Source organism: Vidua macroura, chromosome 2 (assembly GCF_024509145.1).
Source record: "Vidua macroura isolate BioBank_ID:100142 chromosome 2, ASM2450914v1, whole genome shotgun sequence".
NCBI classification, from domain to species: Eukaryota; Metazoa; Chordata; class Aves; order Passeriformes; family Viduidae; genus Vidua; species Vidua macroura.
In genome coordinates, this window is record NC_071572.1 from 80,109,890 (window position 1) to 80,128,508 (window position 18,619).

The 18,619-nt window shown below is 42.0% G+C and overlaps 1 protein-coding gene across 3 annotated transcripts in view; it reads left to right on the plus strand.

The window, feature by feature from the left end:
• Positions 1–18,619, plus strand: part of RAB30 (RAB30, member RAS oncogene family) — a 48,663-nt gene that overhangs the window by 7,236 nt on the left and 22,808 nt on the right. The window contains exon 2 of one of the 3 annotated variants that reach the window (XM_054003051.1): positions 6,453–6,552. The exons of the other annotated variants lie outside the window; for them this stretch is intronic. The gene's annotated coding sequence lies outside the window, so the exon portion shown is untranslated. The remainder of the gene's footprint in view (positions 1–6,452; positions 6,553–18,619) is intronic. 3 annotated transcript variants of the gene reach the window in all.

Consider the following 18,619-nt stretch of genomic DNA (forward strand, 5'->3'; position numbering starts at 1 on the left):
AGAATTAACATCAGCCTTTTTATTCTTGCATCCCCCCTGAAGTTCACGGTGCAATGTGTCCTGTGGAGAAAAGGTGTAAATTCAGATAAACCTGTGGTAATGAGTTTATTTAAACCCTAGCAAAGATTAGAGAAATCTCTAGCTGTCACAAAAAGGTAAGGGAAGGTTTGGGATTTCTGTGTTACTATGTACTGCTGAGGACATCAGAATAGTCAGCATCTGGTTCACTGGAGATGTAGCAGCGAGTTCAACCTGTCTGCTGATGGCTTTGGGCTCTGCTGTTCTTCTCTGTAATCCCTTTTTCTGTGGCATAATTACAGAGAGTGCTTTTACTCTAAAGGGGATGTTTTGACACAGTTTGCAGCTAATTCCATATTTTCTGTCTAAAATGCACTCAAGTGCAGTGAGTATCTGCACCATTGCAATTACTCCAGCCTTGTTGGCAGTAGCTGTCTTCTGTCTGTAGCCAACAAAAGATTGTGGTACCCTCTAATTTCTCACATATAAGAATCCTTACTGTAAATATTTGCTCTTGAGAGTGTTAAGTAGTTATGAGGGGGTTCTTGAACAATGTTGGGTCTATTGAAAAAACCAAACATGTGAAGACTGTGTCAGAGTTACATGTACCAGCAGCTTGAAACTGTAGAAGCAGAGTAGGTGCCTGATTTCTCTATTGCATTTGTTCTGAACAATTTGTTCCTTCTAAAAAGGGAAATGTGCCCATTCCCTTCAAGTCAGCGGTATTCACATTTCTAAAATGTGGTAATAGCATTTTGCTTGTATTGATGTGTTTGTGCACGCATAGCAAACCCCCAGATAAACACAGGTTTCTGTTAACTCATTAGTTTCAGCAGGCGAACAGGAGTCTAAAGTTGAGCTCTTAACTCCAGGCTAATGGATTTCTGCTCAACCTATTTAGGAGAAGGAAGCGTGAGCATAGGACTCGGGTGGAAACTGCTTTGTGGGATCTGTAGGAGTGAAGTCTCGTCTTGTGTTGTGACCTGTGGTTGGCATACCCTGAATACCTTGTGCAGGGATGTAGTGTATGTTCAATGCAGAAACAATCAGTGTCTTTTAGCAGTTGTTAACTCCAGATTCTGTCTCTTTGCCTATCACCCAAAACTGGAAAATAAACTTAAATATATCCATATTGTGATTCTGAGGTACTTCTGAGTATTTCCATTATGTTTGTAAATTACTTTTGCTACTGTAGAGTGTTTCCCTCTACTAGGAAATCTTACTTTCCTTTTCTTTTAAGTAGCAGTTCTATTGTCACAGTTCTGCAGGAAAGCTGTGTCTTGGTGCACTTGCACTTAGGGACCAGTGACACGCATAGCTATGTGTCACTAGGAAGCACTGACAAAAATGTCTTCAAAATCATGGCTTGTGAGAAGGGTCTGCTGGGTCACATCCCTATGCTGGAGATGCTTGAGATTGCCCTGTCCTGTGCCATTATATGTGGTTATTATGGACCATTCCTGAATTTTCTACTGCAGATGTGAATGTAATATGGGGAACTTCTAAAGCTCCATTTCAAGCTGCTGCCTGGCCTTCATGCGTGCTTCTATCATGAATAACTTCACCTTGCTCATTGTGAGTATTCAGTCTTTTGTCAAGGGCCATCACATTTATATCAGTGTTGTCTCTGATCTGTTGTGCCTCTGGATTGGGAAACTGCTTGGATTAGTCTGTCTTAAAATTAATCTTTTTTTGCTAGGTTAACTTTTTGGGATAGCATCCTCAGGCTGATTAATTTTGCAGCCATGTGGGTGGTTAGCTAGTATTTAATAACAGTAAATAAAGGCATGTTTAAAACAAATCCCCCCTAGTTAAGAATTCACAACTGAAGACATTCAGAATAAATTGAGTATTGATTTGCACAATGAAATAACCAAGGAAAACATTCATCGTGGGCTGAAGCTAATTCTGTTAGAATAAACGAGGCTGATTGTGAAATAAATATTAAATAAAGCACCTCATTAAGTTCCGCAGTTTTGCAAAAGCTGTCGCCCGTGGGGAGGAAGAACCTGGCGTGAATGATTGTTTGTTTACTGCAGCTGTCAGTCTTTGTGGGGGAGAGCGTGGTACATCAGTTTGTGGAGTAGCCACTAGTAACCAGGTCATCCTGCTTAAATGTCAGGCTTCTTGCTGGAAAATGTGTGAAACTACATAAAAATTCTTTCCGTCTTCTTAGCACATTTCTCACAATATTTCTTGTTTTACTTGATGACATCAGTTCTTGGAGATACAGAGGAAGGTTTTAAAAATATTTCCTGGGCAATGCTGGGTGATGCTTAGCTAATGAATTTATTGATGTCTGCCTGATACTCCGGAGGGTTGATCCATTTCTCGTTTTTCTTCTGATGCGGTTTTTGAGTCATTAATCTCTTTATGGCTGCTCCTGTATTTTGTGTATAGATTGAGTTTTATTATCCATTAAAAGGTCTTTGGGCTAGAACTTCTGTCTGTTAGTCCCCACTTTCTACAGTGAAAAATCTGCAGTTTTCTACAGTCTGTAGGTGTTACTGTAATGTGAGCAACCAGTGCTGTAACTTGGGTGGGAATAGCCATTAGTAGTTTTGGGGAAACACAGTCTCCTTAATTTCATTGCAAATCAATTTATATGATTCACAATTTCCTCTAGAAATTACATCTTTTGTACTTTGAAGGCAAGACAATTGAATTCTGCATCTCTCTTGTGTTTACAGGCAAGTTGCTTCTAAACTTTGTTTTGTGGTTGCCTCCATGCATAAAATTGAGATAACCTCAGAGGGCTGCCTTGAATATTCATCAGTGATTTATTGTATGCCACTGAAGAAAAGTGTTACCAGCAATGCTAATGAAGTTTATTACTCAGCCCCTCTGCTGCACAGTTATTGGTATTTCAAAGATCTGCAGTCTCCACAGTGAGCTCTAGCAAATTCTTGACTGGACTTAGCCTGTAGCTGACACTAATAACTTTGATTTATGTAGGGCTTTCCCTTTGGAAGAGCTCCAAAGAATTGTATAAACTGTAATGCAAGCCACAGTGTAAATATTGCCTTAGCAGCCACCAGCTATCAGGGAGGTGCTGTGTGATGGATATTGCAGTGCAGCTGGATATGAGGGGATAGCGAGGAAAAAAGAAAAGAGTTCTGCAAGCGTTGGAGGTGACATAAGGAAAGAAGTAAGAAAACAAGCAGCCACTGCCTGAATTCTGACTTTTATCTGTGACATGATTGATTCCTATAGATCAAGTGAATCTCACATGAAAGGTGGTGTTTTTGTCGCAGCCTCATGATGCTGTGGTACTGGTTCAGTTGAAGTCGAGCAGAACAAGCCCTGCTAGCAACCAGGGTTTTCCTTTCATGCAGAGTGTGTGTGTCTGTTTCTGGATGTCTTAATTCAAATACTGGGCCGCAGCAATGTGTTTTCAGTGGTTCCTCAGGCTGGTGTGGTTGGCTCTGTGATGTCCTCCTCTTGCAGAGGCAAAAGGCACAGTTGCTTGGAGTTTGCCCTGTATATGATCCAAAAGACTTGAAAGCATACCCTCTTTACTATTAATGTCCCATTAACCCTAAATCCTTTGAGAAAGTGTAAATAACTTTGCAAAGATGTTTGCTTAGAATTTATAGTGTTCAATTGAGTTTGTTCACTGAATGGTGTAGCCTTGGCTTTTCCCCCTGAATCATAGGCACCCAAGTTGCATTGTCTAAATAACATTGTTATTTTAGGTCTCAGACACCATCATTGCAGAGAGGTAGCAGAGTCAGAAGTGGGTCATTTTGGTTAATTCCTCAAAGAAGGGTAGGATAAAACAGTGCCACCATGTACGATATAATCTGCCAGACCTGTTAGTGTTTTAGTGGAACTAGGCACAGGGCTTAAGGTGTCAGATCCCTTATTAATAAAGGAGTGGTTTGGCTTTTCTGTCCCATGCAGGAGCATCTGTTTTAGAAAGGTTTGAGCACTTTCAACTCTGGCAGCTGAGTACTGCAGCTTCAAGGGCTCAGAAGCAGTAGATGGAGGTCCAGAAACCAGATAGCTAGAACTGGAAGCTGTGATTGGAACAGTTGGAAAATAAATGCATGGCTGCTAAGCGTGCTCTTGGTTGACAGGCACCAGTGTCCTGAACAACCAGCCAGCTGTAACCAAACAAAAAATGGCAAGAGCAGAGGTCAGCCCAATAGTGACAGTGTGGATGCTGATTTTGGGCTCATCCCACCCACCTAGATATCAAAAGAATTGTAGCAATCATATTGTTCTTTATAATTTTGCCAAAACACTCTTTCCTTCAGTAAATTCTGAGCCTGTTGGCCAGGTTAGATGATTGTAAAAGCTTGTTTTTCTTAGAAAACAGGGCTAAAGCGTGTATAATGCTTTGAGGAGCAGGAAGCTTGTTGAATTCAGATGCTTGGCAGTGCTCATCCAAAGATTGCCTGGCATGGAGTAGAGGTTGCATTGTATCATGTTTAGGCTTGATGTGGGCAAACGAATATTTCTTTTGGAGCACCTAATGGAGACCTCAGCAGTCAATAGAGCGGAGTTTGTGGCTTGGCTTTCTGCCTGGCTATAGGCTTACAGCCATCTTTACAACAAAAACAAAACGTGAAGTGTAATTATAGCCTGGTGGATGAATTTATATTTTTGGTATATTCTGTTACCAGGACTATTTTAAAGCCTCAGTGTCCAGGATTCTGGTCTTTCTAGATATTCAGTTCTGTATTTTCCTAGGCCATACCATTAAATATATGTATATTGATAAGAGTCAATGAGTGCATTAATGTTCAATTCAGTACATTTTTCAGTTTTAGGATCCCATTCATCCATATTGCTGTAATCGATTCCTCCTGGAAGTGCTGTGGTAATTAGAGGAGAGAATGATTTGCAAGCAGTGCTGTGACATGTGTAACCAACCTGTCTTGTTTTGAGCCTTTCATTACCTTAGCTTATGACTATAATTGTGTACCATCTCAAGCAGGAGTGGGAACTTTTCATTTGCATGTTAATGGCACTTTGTCTGGAAAGGTGCTACAGGGATTCAAGCGGTGCTATGCAGAAAAACCAACGTGCCCAGTAAGTGAACAATTTTGATGTTTAGTGGTTCAGACGTTGGTAATAATAAGGCTTTTTTTTTCTTCTGATACAGCAAATGCATCTTCCAAATGGGCAAGACAATTGGTGTGGTTTAGAAAGAGAATTGTTACAGAGAACTCCTTCCTGTAATCAGCATCTGTCTCTTCTTAGGAAAGAAGAAAGTGCTTATAACTTGTGTGCCCTTTTGAAAGGGAGAATGTATTAATTGAGTCTTTATATGTGTTGTGGTACATGAAGATACGTTGGGAAAAGCTGTGTGCTGAAACTCACTGGCTTTCTCATGTGTGAGATGTGAAGCTTGTTTGGCATTTGAGGGCTTTGTCCAAGGCTCTGACATTTTACTCTCCAGCTTGTAGTTTTAAAAAGGAACATCTGTGATTTTATCCTAAGCCTAAAGTGGGTCCCAGCGTGCCTCAGTGTGGGATTGAGGTTGTTTGTCCTCTTGCAAAGAACAGGCTCATAAAGGCTATTTTGGTTGTTCCTGGGAAAGTAGACTCTCCATCACACTTCTGCTTTTGCGTGGGAAGGGCTCCCTCTGAAGGCACAGAAATCCCTGTAAATATCAAAAATGCATCTTGTGTCACATTTCAAATCCTTCATAATTCCCTACTCTCCTGCTGTTTGCAAGAAACCCAAGCCACATGCTTTCATCTCACCATCACCTCTCAGCCTGATGGATCCAAGAGGAATTGCCATTCTCTATAGGTCAGACCTGGAGGAAAATGAGTAACAGGGGCATAACAGCCTAACATTTCCATTTAGGAACAGCTGAATGAGCCTCAAGAGGGGAGACCTGCTGCTTTAAATTAAGAGTGACCACTCAAGTGAGATTCCTTCTGCCTCCTGCCACTGTATGTTGCTGCAGCATCCCATGGTCTGTCATTGCATCCACAGTAGCTGTCAATGGCAAAATGCAGTTTCCACCTGTCAGAGCTCAGTGCTTTCTGATGGGTGACTGCAGGTTATGATCACTAAGAGGTAGGGAAAGGCCAGATAACAGCAGTATTTTTGTGCAGGGCAAAGCTCAGTGAGTGTTTTCAAGGAGACTGACCAGCTGAGAGGGAGAGCATGGTTGACAGGGCTGCTTTTGCTTCAGGATAATTAGTGGGATGTAGGCTAGGCTGTAAAATGAATGAGAAAAGTAATAACAAGGAGTTGGAGCCATAGAAAGAAGAACAACTGGAAACCCTGAAGATACAAATTGGGCAAATTGTGTTTTAACAGGATACCTTTTTTTTTTGTTTGTTTGTGTGGGGATACCAGTGATCCAAGACGAGATCTATCAAGGCTAGAGAGGTACAATTCCAATAACTGAGATGTGAGAAGATGCTGGGTTGGATTGGAATGATGGACGACTTTTTTTTTTTTTTTTAAAGGAGGCTTCGCTGCTGTACTTCTGCAGGAAATAACACTCTTGCCAGCTGAAAGTAAACTAGTTCTTCATATGAATGATCTGTGTGAACAGCAAAGGTGCAGGTTGGTGAGGCTTTGGTTGGGAAGAGTAGGACTGTTCTGTGAGAAAAGGGAGGAGAGGGTTTAAGGGAAGCTGGGTGGTGTCAGTTTTAAGCTGGAAATCTGAAATCTTCTTAGGTAAGTATCAGCTACTTGAGAGCTGCATCAGCCAATTCAGTTGCTGCACATAGAACATTAAATCAGTGTAGATTTAATAGTACTATATAGTATTTCTGTTTGAGTCTGGGGACAGAGGCACTAGTGTCTAGGAGAGGATTTGGACAGTTGCAGAGTAATGGGATGTGGCCTGTCTGCATGGAGAAATGGTGAAGACCCCAGGAAAGGCTTCCAGCACCTAGGAGTGGGTGGGAAGAGAAGGCAGAAGAAAGTATTATCTTCTCTGTTGTGGCAGCTATAGCTTTTATACAAAACTTAGTTAAAAGAGAAAATTTCCTGAATACGGTATAAAAATAGTTCCCATAGAAAAGCTCCAGCCCTATTACAACTTCCTTGGCAGACAAAGACAAAAATGCACATAGAGAGTATGATACCAGGGCAGAGGAAGGTGGGTATTGAGACTGCAGAATGAAAAGATACTCATCAATGATAGTAAAGAAAAGCAAAGCAGAGTTGGGGACGTCAGCAGGGAAAGTGAGGCTGGAGAGGTAAAATAGTTCAACAAAGATAATATGAGGCATAGGTCTGGATTACATGGGGTTATTTCTGAGTTTCTCTCTTTTGAACAAGTTACCTGATCTGTTACTTTTTCCCCATTTTGCCTCTGTGTACAGAGTGCTCAAAGATGGACAATAATTCTTAAGTAATCTTTCTATAGTACAGAGTATAGTCAGGCCACCAGCCCCAAATTCAGATTTTATCATGATACAGGCTTGAAGTTACTGTTAATGATGAGGAAAGGGGAATATGTACATACTGTTTATGAGCAACTTGCTCTCCTTTAAAATTTAAAGGATGTACAAGGGGGTAGGTATTAGATGGAAAGTGTGCTTGTAATAGTTAAATGTTGAGTGAAGCTTTTGACTTCTTACTCCAACATTTTAAAAATGCCACAGGCTACTTTCAGTGTGATAGACCAAAAAAAGAGATATATTCTCTCAAAGCACAACTCGCATGTTGTTGGAGCCCCTACAACCTTCTGTACAATCTGGTATAAAGAAAACTCTTGTCATGCACATGGAGGTACCAACAAGGAGAAAACAAAACAAAGAAGAGTCCAACAAGTGTGTAAAGCAGAGACACCACCCACATAAGGTCTGCAACACTTCTCTGGTGTTCTTACATAACCCAGCTAATGTTTGACTTAGTTTCATGTTGAGTGTTGGCTGTTGTAATGAACGAAGTAATAATTTCCTTCTATTCTATATTACATATTTAATTATGGCTTCCTAATTCCTATGTGCTTATCACTACCAGGCTCTGGATGTGTCCATGAGTGTATTTGTGTTGAGGGTAAAGGGAATGATATTTGTAACCATGCTGAGACTTTATTTTGCTGGCTTTGGGGCAGATGTGAGTGGACACAGACCTGCTCCAAAAACATGCACTGACTGCTTAAAAAACATTTGCTGACTGCTTAAGTGTAATTAAGATCCAAAAAAACCCCACAACCAAACAAAAAACCCCAAGCACAGTGCTTTCTGTGTGACCCCCATTATTTGCAACTCTTGTGTTGTACCTGGGAGCTCTCACTTGGTGCTTACCCAATTTTGTGGGAAGGGAGAGAAGAGGTTATCAGTTGCTGAGAAAAGAGACCCAAATGAGTTTCAGGGAGCACTTGGAACTTCTGACTGTGACTTCAGGCAGTATGTGAGGCTCCTGCTGAGTAGCATCAACAGGGCTGTGAACCAAAGCATGGAGTTAGCAAGCCCACAATGAAAACTTATATCTCTCCACTGGAGGTGAAGTTCTTCACTCCAAATGCTACATAGACTTTTTTTGGTTGCGGGAACACTTGGCTTTGCCCCAAGCCCACCTACATCGCTATGCCAAAACCATACTCAAACCCTGTCCCCTTGCATTGCACCACAAATGAGATACTTGATCTTTAATGCCTAATGTTCCTTGATTGTTGTGGGCTGTTTGGTACTTTTGAGAGTGAACCAAAAGCCTATTTGTGACTTACAAAGGCATGTTCTGTTACAGGTGGACGTGTTAGCTGGGGCTCTAGTGACTGTTGTTCAGGCTGGCACTGGAACCTGATTCATGCTCAGGGTTTGAATTCAGATTCCGAGATCCATCACGCAATTTTGCCAGCTTATGCACTTCCTTTGCAATTTTAAAAACAGAGGATGTTCTAACTTTTGGCAGAGATAACCTCATGGCTTTTATCTCTGTAGGTAGCTGGCAGGTGTCATTCCAGAGTTAGGGATAGTTTTTTGCCATTTGTTTTTCCTGCCCTCTTTTGCTGTGCTGGGCAGGGATGCTCCTCTCCGCAGTGCGGCTGGCTGGGCTCATGCCTTGGTGCTCCAGCAGCATCTGCCTAGACATCCTTAGCCCAGATTCATCCCCTGTTCTTCCTGTTTCCCCTGTCTTTGCAACCTATAAATCTTATTTCTTCCTTTTATAATCATAATGTAAAATTGCCTCATAGTTTCTTTAAAAACACCTTTTTTTTCCCCTTTTTGAACCTAGATTTTTACAGCTGTAACATGTTTCTGTTCACCATCATCTGTAGCAATTGAGAGTACTGCCAGCTAAGCAAATATTCCAGTCCAGATGAAGCCAGTTTTACAAGCCTTGTTACTCTGCCTGGATTCTTTACCATCACAGCAGCTTCTCTTTTGCTTTTTGTCATACATGTATCCAATAGTTCAAGTTGCCTCATTTTCACTTGTTCTGCACATGACAGAGGCGCTGAGGAACTTAGGCTACAAGGAAGCCGCAGCACATGTTAAGAGGGAGGGTTTTTTTTTTTTTTTTTCCTTTGGAGAGAAGCTAAATAGATTGGAGGAAAGAGTAGTTTGAAAAGGTGGTTCAAAGCTGGAATCCTTATGTTCTTGCTGGAGTTAGCTGACCGCAATAAAATTGTGCGAGTCATTGTAATCACTGTTTTCAAAGAGAAAACCAGTGACTTTTTATAAATCTGCTCTTAAAATTAAGATACAAGATAATGCTGTCGTTCAAGTTCCTTGCACAGAGCTTTGCAGGATAGGTGGATTTGGGCTCGCAGTGCCATTTCAGGGCAGTGGAAAGAATAAAGTCTAAAGTGCTATATAGCACCTGTCCTGCAAGCAGTCAGCCAAGTATCTTCTTATATTCTGACTTGTGGTTTTGGTCTTTTACCTGCTAAAAAACCTGCTAAAAGGATAAATATGCACCAAATAGGAAAAAAACCCTATTCTGTTCTCTGGGTATCCGATTTCAGTCACGTGTAGTATAGAAATACATACGGAAGGAAATAAATATGGAGCTTCTACAGAATTCTTGTTTTTGCTTTACACAGGCTCTGTTAGACATGCAATCTCTTTAGAACTCATGGCAATTTGCTGTGTAATAGGAGCTGTTGTTGGTGCATTGCTTTATACTTGGTAGGAGCATGCTGTGCTGGAGGGCAGCAAGGCTGTGCTTGTGTTTGAGGGGATAAATGGCAAACTGAAACACAATGTGAGGGAATTCTTTATTTCCCTAAATAAAAATGCCTTATGTTGAGTTTTGAATTACAAGCAGTATTTTTGGGTAGACTGCCCATTTTGTTAAAGAACAAATGGTGCTAGTCTAAATAGTTTTGTGCAAAATTGGGAAAATGCAAGGGATGAACAAATGTGAAATGTGCCTTACCCCCATAAGCACAGTCTGTCTGCCTCATACCATCTCAATTGTCAAGCTCTATCCTAAAGGAAAATGTTTAAGTAAATATGTATTTGAGAAGCTGAAAATGCAGTCTTTTTTTGTGACTGAAACACTTTTCTTCCTGTATTGTGTTTCAAGATCTTGAACACCTGAGTGTAACTAGCTGTAGCCTTGAGACTACTACTAGGTCTCCTAATCAGGTTGAAAAATATTTGCTCTGTCACATCCTTTCAACTTAAAGCTATAGAACTGTGTGGTGTCCAAAAGTGGCAGCTTGTTCTTCTGCAATACCCAATGAGAACTACTCTTGCTTGGTTTTGGTTGTCTCACTTTCCCCTTTTTTTTTTTTTGCGGCATGTCTTCAAATTCCCTTTTGGCCCATGCTCTTTCCCTTGCCCATTCCTTTCCACAACCAGGTACATGCACAGCAATCCAGCAACGTTCTGGACCCTGAACTGAGGGTGCCGAGTGTGCCAGCTAGCAACCCTTGCAGGGAGGGCATGCTGCAGAACCAGTGTGACAAGGGTCTGGCTGGAATCCTCCATGGAAAAATCATGTTTTCTATGTCTTTGGCTTATTGGATGGGTGAAAGAGCCAAGTTCTCCTAGAAACTCGAGTAACCTGAATGTTCCATCTCTTTGGTGTGGGTAAAGGTTAATGCATGAGGCTTGCGATACAATTCAGTGTTGCAGCTGAAGTTACTGTGAGAATCTGTTTATCTCGTACTTGATACAAAGTGACCTGGCTTTGGTACATGCGCCTGGAAATGAAGGTGGGTGTCTCTCCCGCAGTCCTGCAGGCACCGCCACGGAGGAAGGACAGCAATGACTTGCCTTCCTTCTGCCTCGTATCTGAAAGATAAAGGATCCAAATTAGTTATCCATGTGTTATCTCATTATCTTTAGCTAATTTGTATGGGCATCCCGGATGATGTTTGTGCAAAAGCATGGTTTTGCTGTTGGGATGAAGGTTCTGCAGTGCAAGGCTCACTGAGCCTTTGGGAGGACGTGGGCCTCGGTGTACAGACACAGCCAATGTTGCAGTGCAGTGGTGCAGTTTGGTACACAGCTGCTTTTTCAGGAAGATAAGGCAAAGAGCTTGTGGCTTTCCTTAGAGAAGGGGCTGCTTTCCAGCCAGCTGCCCATCTCTGGTGGAGCAACTTCTGCTCCCCCCCCAAGCAATCACAGTGGATGGGAGTGTTGGAAAAAACATAACCTACAGAGGAGCGCTGCTTGCCACACTGTACAATAAACATTATTCCTTAAGGCCCTCTTCTTCCTTCTAGACAAGAGTATTGCACTGAAGTCCAGAAGTGGAGAGTGATTTACAGGAGGGGAAGAGCTGGAGACAAACAGATGAACTAAAACCTGGTAATGAAATAAGTGATGTAACTCTGCTGTGGGGGTATCCTCAGCTTCCCAGATTTTTAGCCTGCAACCAAAAATAAAAGGCAGTGTGACTGGAAGGAGCAGGCTCTCTGAGGACCTGCTTTTGAAGTTACAGACAAATTATTTCCCTATATTTAGAAAATCTACTGTAATGAAAGATGTGTGGTGCTGGTCATGCAGGCAGGGTGCAAGGTGCTTTGGATTGCCTGGGTGGCTGCAAACACTGGGGTGTCTTTGCTGCTGTTACCTGTCTAGCAGATTAAAACTCACACAAGCATCCCTGGTTCTGGCTTGCTTTGAGAACACAGGAAAAAACACACCCATTGTTGGACATGTGGCAAGAAATGGCATGGTGATGCTGAGTGTGGGGCTCACACTGCTGCCAGCTTCTCCTGGCCATGCTGTACTGGCAGCCTCCCCTGGGAGCTGGTGGTTGAGCCCTTGTGGAGCTGAGACCCCCCTTGAAGCTAGTTCAGGCTCCCTTTGGCAGGCAAGAAGTCACCACATCCAAGAGCACATGAATTTCATTACCCGCGCCTGAATGTCTGCTGGGGCTGAATTGCCTGGATCCCCAAGAGCTGCTCAGTAAGAAACAGCAAACATTTTCCCTGGGAAGGAGCAGCTGTTTATATATAGTGTGCAGTGGGTTCATGAGTGATTATTAGGAAAACATTGCTTTCCAGTCATAAAAAAGGGCATTTTTGTTGTTTCCTTTCTTCTAAAACAGGCAAGTTGGAGAGTCAGGGATTTTCATTTGCCATGACAACCAATGAAATTGCCAAGCCATGTGATATCTTTATCCTTCGTGTGATTAAATCTTTTTTTTTAAAAAAAAAAATAAGGCCATGTTGCTAACAGTTGGGAAACATCAGGTGGTGTTTGCTTTTCTCATGTCGATTAGTCAGGATTTAATTTGCATGGTTTTATTTAAGAGCTGTAGAGAGCTAGGGGTTATTGATATTTCCATGATTTATGGTAAGGATGGAATCTTAGTTCAGAATTGCTGTATTGTACTGAAGTCTTCCCCCCTCTGCTCCTCTCCCCCTTTAAGACAGGACCACTCAGCACTGTCTCCCACAGGACAAAAATTATCTTGGGACCCATCAGTGCTGCTGAGCAGTGATGAGGTTCAGAGCCTTGGAGATGTTGGTTTACAGAGGATACAAATAGCTTAGGGACTTTATAAGCCAATAAGTCTTTTCCTGTTCTAATGCCAGGGCAAGGTTTTGCAAAAACAGAAAGTATGAGGGATGTGACTCTTGATGCTTGGTCCATGTTAGAGCTTCCCTTGGCTCTAGGTCTGAGCACTTCACACTAAGCAAGAGCCTGGTGGTGGTGTTGCTGTCAGCAAAGCTGAGTGCCAGCATTTATCCTCTCTTTTAAAAATTGCTGTCTTCTATTTAGGAATTTCCTCAGGGTGCCAAATATAGATTCAACACGAGAAAGAAAGCCCCATAAGCTCAAAGCTCAACCCCAAAAGCTGCTCTGTTGCTAAGGAATAAAAATAGATGGTCACAAACAGGGTGCTGACGTGCCAAGTTGTGTCGCCATGACCGTGCAGCTGCAAGTGCGAAGGTCCCTGTCCCAGTGGCAGCACTGCCCAGGCTGTACACGTCACGTTGGCATCAGTGTCTAGGAAGGACTGGCTGCTGCTTGCTTTAAGTAAGCAAGAGGAAGTAACTTTGTTTCCTAATCTTAGTCCCAAAGAGGTATAAACTTCAGAGGGCTGCTGCCAGCAGTAGTAATACAGGAAAAAAAAAAAAAAAATTTTGTGTGCTTATATCTGTAATACAGCAATGTCTGTACTGGAAGAGCCCTGAGAGATAGGAACATATTTTTGTACAAAAGCACCATTCTTTGGGAGATCTTGGGCTATGTCACAGAGTTGCTGGTCATTGATGACATCAGAAGGGTGAATATTGGTGCTGCAGAAGCTTCAGTTGTGCCTTCACCTTCTCTCCAAATGCAAATCTTTCTCTGCAGATCTCTGCAATAATTTATTAACCTGGCTCAGAGATGGGGAGTAGCTGAGCTGGGTGTAGAGGTGTGCAGAGGTGAAGACATGATTTATCTGGGCTAGAGAGTGGCTGTGGCCAATGCCATCTTTTAACATGTGTGTGCATGCACATGCAGTGCTTGGTTTTGTAGGGCCCTGCCTGCTTAGTCCTCAAGGTACTGCTTGCTGCATGAGCTCTGAACAAGAAATCTCAACGACCCTGGAACACAATTTTTAGAATAATGTTTTCAGATTTTGTACTTTTAGGTGAGCTGTTTGACTAATGTCCCTGCAGTAGTAGGGACTGGAGCAGAAAGCTTCTGCTAAAGAGCTGCCTTTTTGTGTTTAAGGATTTGTTGTAGTGCCAAATTTACCCCATGGAGTTTCTTGAGTTGCAGCTGGTCCAAAGCTGAGATGAAATTTTAACAGCAGATAGCTGCCCTAGAAGACTAACTGTACATTTGCAGTGGCTTAGGGTAAATAAAAATTACTGTAACCACCTGAAACTATAAGAGGAGCTGAAAATAGGCTATGTGTTAGTGTGTGAGCTAAAATGTAACCAAAGCATGAATACTGATACTTACCTTTTGAAGAGATCGGTGATACCCTTATAAAAATCTTACTTGGGAGCCATTATATGATGTTACTGAGATACTCAAGATAGTAAACATACTTCTTTACAAAATTAAATTCTGTAACTTAGGCTATAAGGTCTAATTCTGCTGTCCCACCCTCAGGGTTTTTTTTTCCCCATCTGGACTGGGTCCCTCCTGCAGCTGTCTGGAGCAGGCAGGGTTGGAAGCCTTCCCTTTGGAAACATCTTCTTAAGCCAGTCCTGAAGCTACACCCAAGTCTCTATTGTTTCTACTTTCTTCCCTCTCTGAACAATTTGTTTTCATGAAACATCTGCTGCTCTGGCAGATACCCACAGTTAAAGCTGTACTGCAGTGTTTTTTTGCAGAAATGCAAAGAATATTCCCTGCCAAATCAGTCACTTGCCAGGCAGGATGGTCGATCCCAGCTGAGAGGTTTCCATCAGATGAGACCATTTTTAGAGGGGAGGACTTCTTAGAGGGCGCATGCAATGCTTGAGCTGGTAGTGTAGTTCCATTAGGAAGCTGAAGCATTGTGTGCATGAGCATGCCTGGTACAGGTAAAATGTGCTTCCCATCTAGAAATAGGAGGTGGTAATCTGAGGACCACTGGGGCAATAATCAGTTTAGGAATAAGTCAGAATTTATCACCCGAAACTTGACTTCAGTGGCAGAGAGGGCCCCCTGGTTTGGGATTCCAAGCTCATCTTTGGAGGCAAGAGCCTGTAACATTCAACTGTATTTTATTCTTCCTATCCTATCGCTTCATGCTCAGAAACACAGTCACTTCTAGATAAGAAACCTTCCCTTAAAAGGTGTAACAGAGCCAGAAATCCTTCTGAAATGCAAACCTGCTGTGGCAAAGTGCTGCCTGTCCTATTGTGGTGGCCCAGATGTGATGCACAGCTCACATGTGGCTCACATATGACGTTGCATGTGTGCTTGTGAAGAGGGAGCCTCCAGCTGAAACACAGGGTCACTTCTTTATTTCCTCGTGTTAGTTGAAAAATAACCACAACAAAGAAGTCTTTTATCTTAACAATCTACCTCTGGAGTAGCAGGTTGCCCTTCATTTAGGGGGCATGCCTGAAAGTTTTGCCTGGGAGTGACAGCCACCTTCTTGAGTCACCAGGAAGAAGCTGCTCCTGTAACCCAAATACAAATGATGGACTGAAAATGGGTTGTTTGAACTTTGCAAATTAATGCCCTGATAATTTTGTGCTTGTTCCTGGATAAAGTTCTTTTAAGCAATTGTCTTGAGGAGGCTGCTTCACTGCACTTCAGGCTGTAACAAAATGTATGATAGGAGCTGGTTAGGGATTGAGCTCCTCTCAAGACTGTAGAGTCCTAGAGTGGCTTGGCTTGGAAGGGACCTTAAAGATCACCTGTTACGGGCAGGGAACCTTCATGTAGATCAGATTACTCAGTGTCTCATGCACGCGAACACTTCCAGGGCTGGTTTTCCTGGGTCCCTTCCAACCCAAACTGTTGTATAGATCTATGATTTTTATCTTTATCTTTCTCTTCCTCTGCTGCTAGTATTGCTAAGTTATTACTATTATAATATTTAAATTACATATTTATAATATATACAAAATATGTATTATGTATTTAAATACATATTACTTTATATGTTAAAATGTATTTTTGAATATATTTATATATTCTATATTTAGACTTCAGGTATGATGCATCTGTCCTGAGCCAAAAGCATTTTTTTTTAGCTTTTTGATTGCTAATCCAGTACACTGTTGATTTGACACAGCCTGGGTTTCACCAGTGGCATGACATTGACATGACATGGAAGAGGAGCATCATTCACCAGGCTGCATGGAGCCCACAGCCCAAGCTGTGAGGCACCAAGCAATTCCCAGACCTCAGACACCTGAAAGTGCAATTAGCTGAGGTTTAATTACTTACTACTTCTAATAGGTTTGATGGAGAAGTGATATAAATCCCAGTAAATCACAAGCTTACTTAAGCAGAAATGAGGACATGGAAATAACAGCTTATTTTTTCAATTAGAAAGCATTCTTGCTAAACAAAACCTTATTAGTGTTTTTTTGGTTTTTTTTTTTTTTTTTGTTTTGTTTTTGTTTTTTTTTGTTCTTACCACAGACTCTGACACAATGAAAACAAGATGGTCAACAGCAGTAAGAGATGTCATTGCAGTTAAAACTCAAGAAAATTTTCTTGGATAGTCTGGGTTATGAAAGTGTGTCTAAGGCACATATTCATATTTCACAATACATTTATGATTATGTCACTGCTAAATGGCACAGTTACACTTGTGCTAATTTGGCACTTGCAACCTCATTTGAGTCATGATGTTCCTGTAAATACTTTATTGAAATTCTTCAGTTATGATAGCTTTTCTTGTATATTCTCAAAAATGGTGTCAAGCTGTCTAATATTCCAAGTTTTTAGCAGAACCTTGTCACCCAGTTTCAAAACTTTTCCATGTATGATCATGATGCCGCTCAAACCCCTGCCAGCCCAGCAAACTAATGCATCAGGAGACTTCTTTGCTTTTTACGTGTTTTACATGGACATGCCTTTATTCTAAACCAAGGATTTGTTTCTCCACTGGCTTTGCCTCCTTGTGAGGTGGGCAGCCTGCACTTCACTGCTTAGAGTTGCGCTGTCCCCAGAAACCTCGTGGGAGACACCTGGGGTTCAGCCTGATCCTGCACCTGGTTTCTAAACACACAAAATCTCACATAAGTTTCTGATGGGTTTCCCCATTTTAGTGGATCAAGTCTTGGTGTGAAGCTTTATTTCATCCAGAGAGCTGGACTCAGTAAGCTTTCCTAGCTTTTCCATGCAAGATATGTTTCACTTACCTCTTGGGTGTAGTTTAAAAAATAATTTTGTTGGGTTTTTTTTTTTCCCCTTTGGGAAGAGGCTGTTTTTGAGTGGATGAAACAGCATTGTCTGGCTGGATTTCTGGCAATGGAGTTTTTTCCACACTTGGAAGTCAGCCTGTCTGCTGTGCTGGCTGTAAATGCTTCAACACACAAAAACATGTTGCTGCAGAGCGTACAGCTTGGTGGTCACAGGATGTGCTAAAATGAAGCCAAGACCAATGGAGTGTTGTTTTGAGCATGCAGTATTGTCCCCATACCCAGGCATGTCTTAAAAGATGTTTATAAAAGCAAGTGTTAATATTGCACCAACTTTTTGCAGTGAAAACCCAGATTCTGACAGTAAATGGAGTGTCAGGCTGTTCTCATGCTTCCAAAGATGGTGTGTGTCCTGGGGGTGCTGGTGTGTGGTCTGGTCAGACACCATTGAGGCATGTCAGCAGGTTTTTGTTTAATCCTAAAGAAATTTTCCATTTATAATTTTGTAACTACTGCATGTACCTCATTATTCCTTCATAACACAGAAATCTGATTTGTTTATCTGTGCAAGGAGAATACTTATTATTAACAGTTCAGTCCTTAGATGTGTGTGATGGAATATAACTTGCTGTCTGTATGCGATATTTAGCACTTCTATGGCCATTCCTAATGCTGACATGCACCAATGTCTCTGAATGAGACAACTTTCTCTCCAGGAGTTAGATGGGGACACTGCACCAGGCAAGCTGTGAGTTGCCTGATCTATTATGAAGGGTCTTTGGTGGCACTGAGATCCCCCAGGAGGTGTCCGACTGAAACACATCTCTCTACCATCCAACCAAAATGATTAATGATGTGTGTTAATGCTGCTCTTTATACTAGTACAGCCCTTCAGAAGACTTCATTCAGAAGTGGACACAAAACCTTTTCACCATCAGGGGATGTCTGGAATGTGTGAAAATCCAAAGATTATTTCCGAGTGTGAGATCTGTAACCTCTAGTGTTAAGCCAAGCCAGCAGATGGAGAGGGCAGTCTGCAGGCAGTTACCTCTGATGTCCAGCCATGGGCTGGGGTAAGCCTGGGGTGTCTTGTGGGAGCACCACAGCAGAGCATCCTGTTCTCTGGAGCCCTGGCTCCAGGCTCTTCTTTGGGATGATATTGGTACTGGATTTACCTAGCTTGTTCTGTGGGGAAGCAGCTGTATTTGCTGGCCACTGTGTTCCTCTGTAGTACCTGCACAAGCTCCTGGAAGCCAACTCATGTGTGAGCCATGGCCTGAGCAAAGTAGTTCAGAGAGCTCCAAATTTTCCATGGTGGCAAAAGGAGTAAGGGGAAGCCTGTGTTCTCTGTATGGTCATTGATCCAAAACCCTTCAACATTCCTTTTATTTGTAGAAATATATCTGTGGAATAAAACATATATCTGCTACATGACAACTTGTACCTTCTCAACTTGTTTGG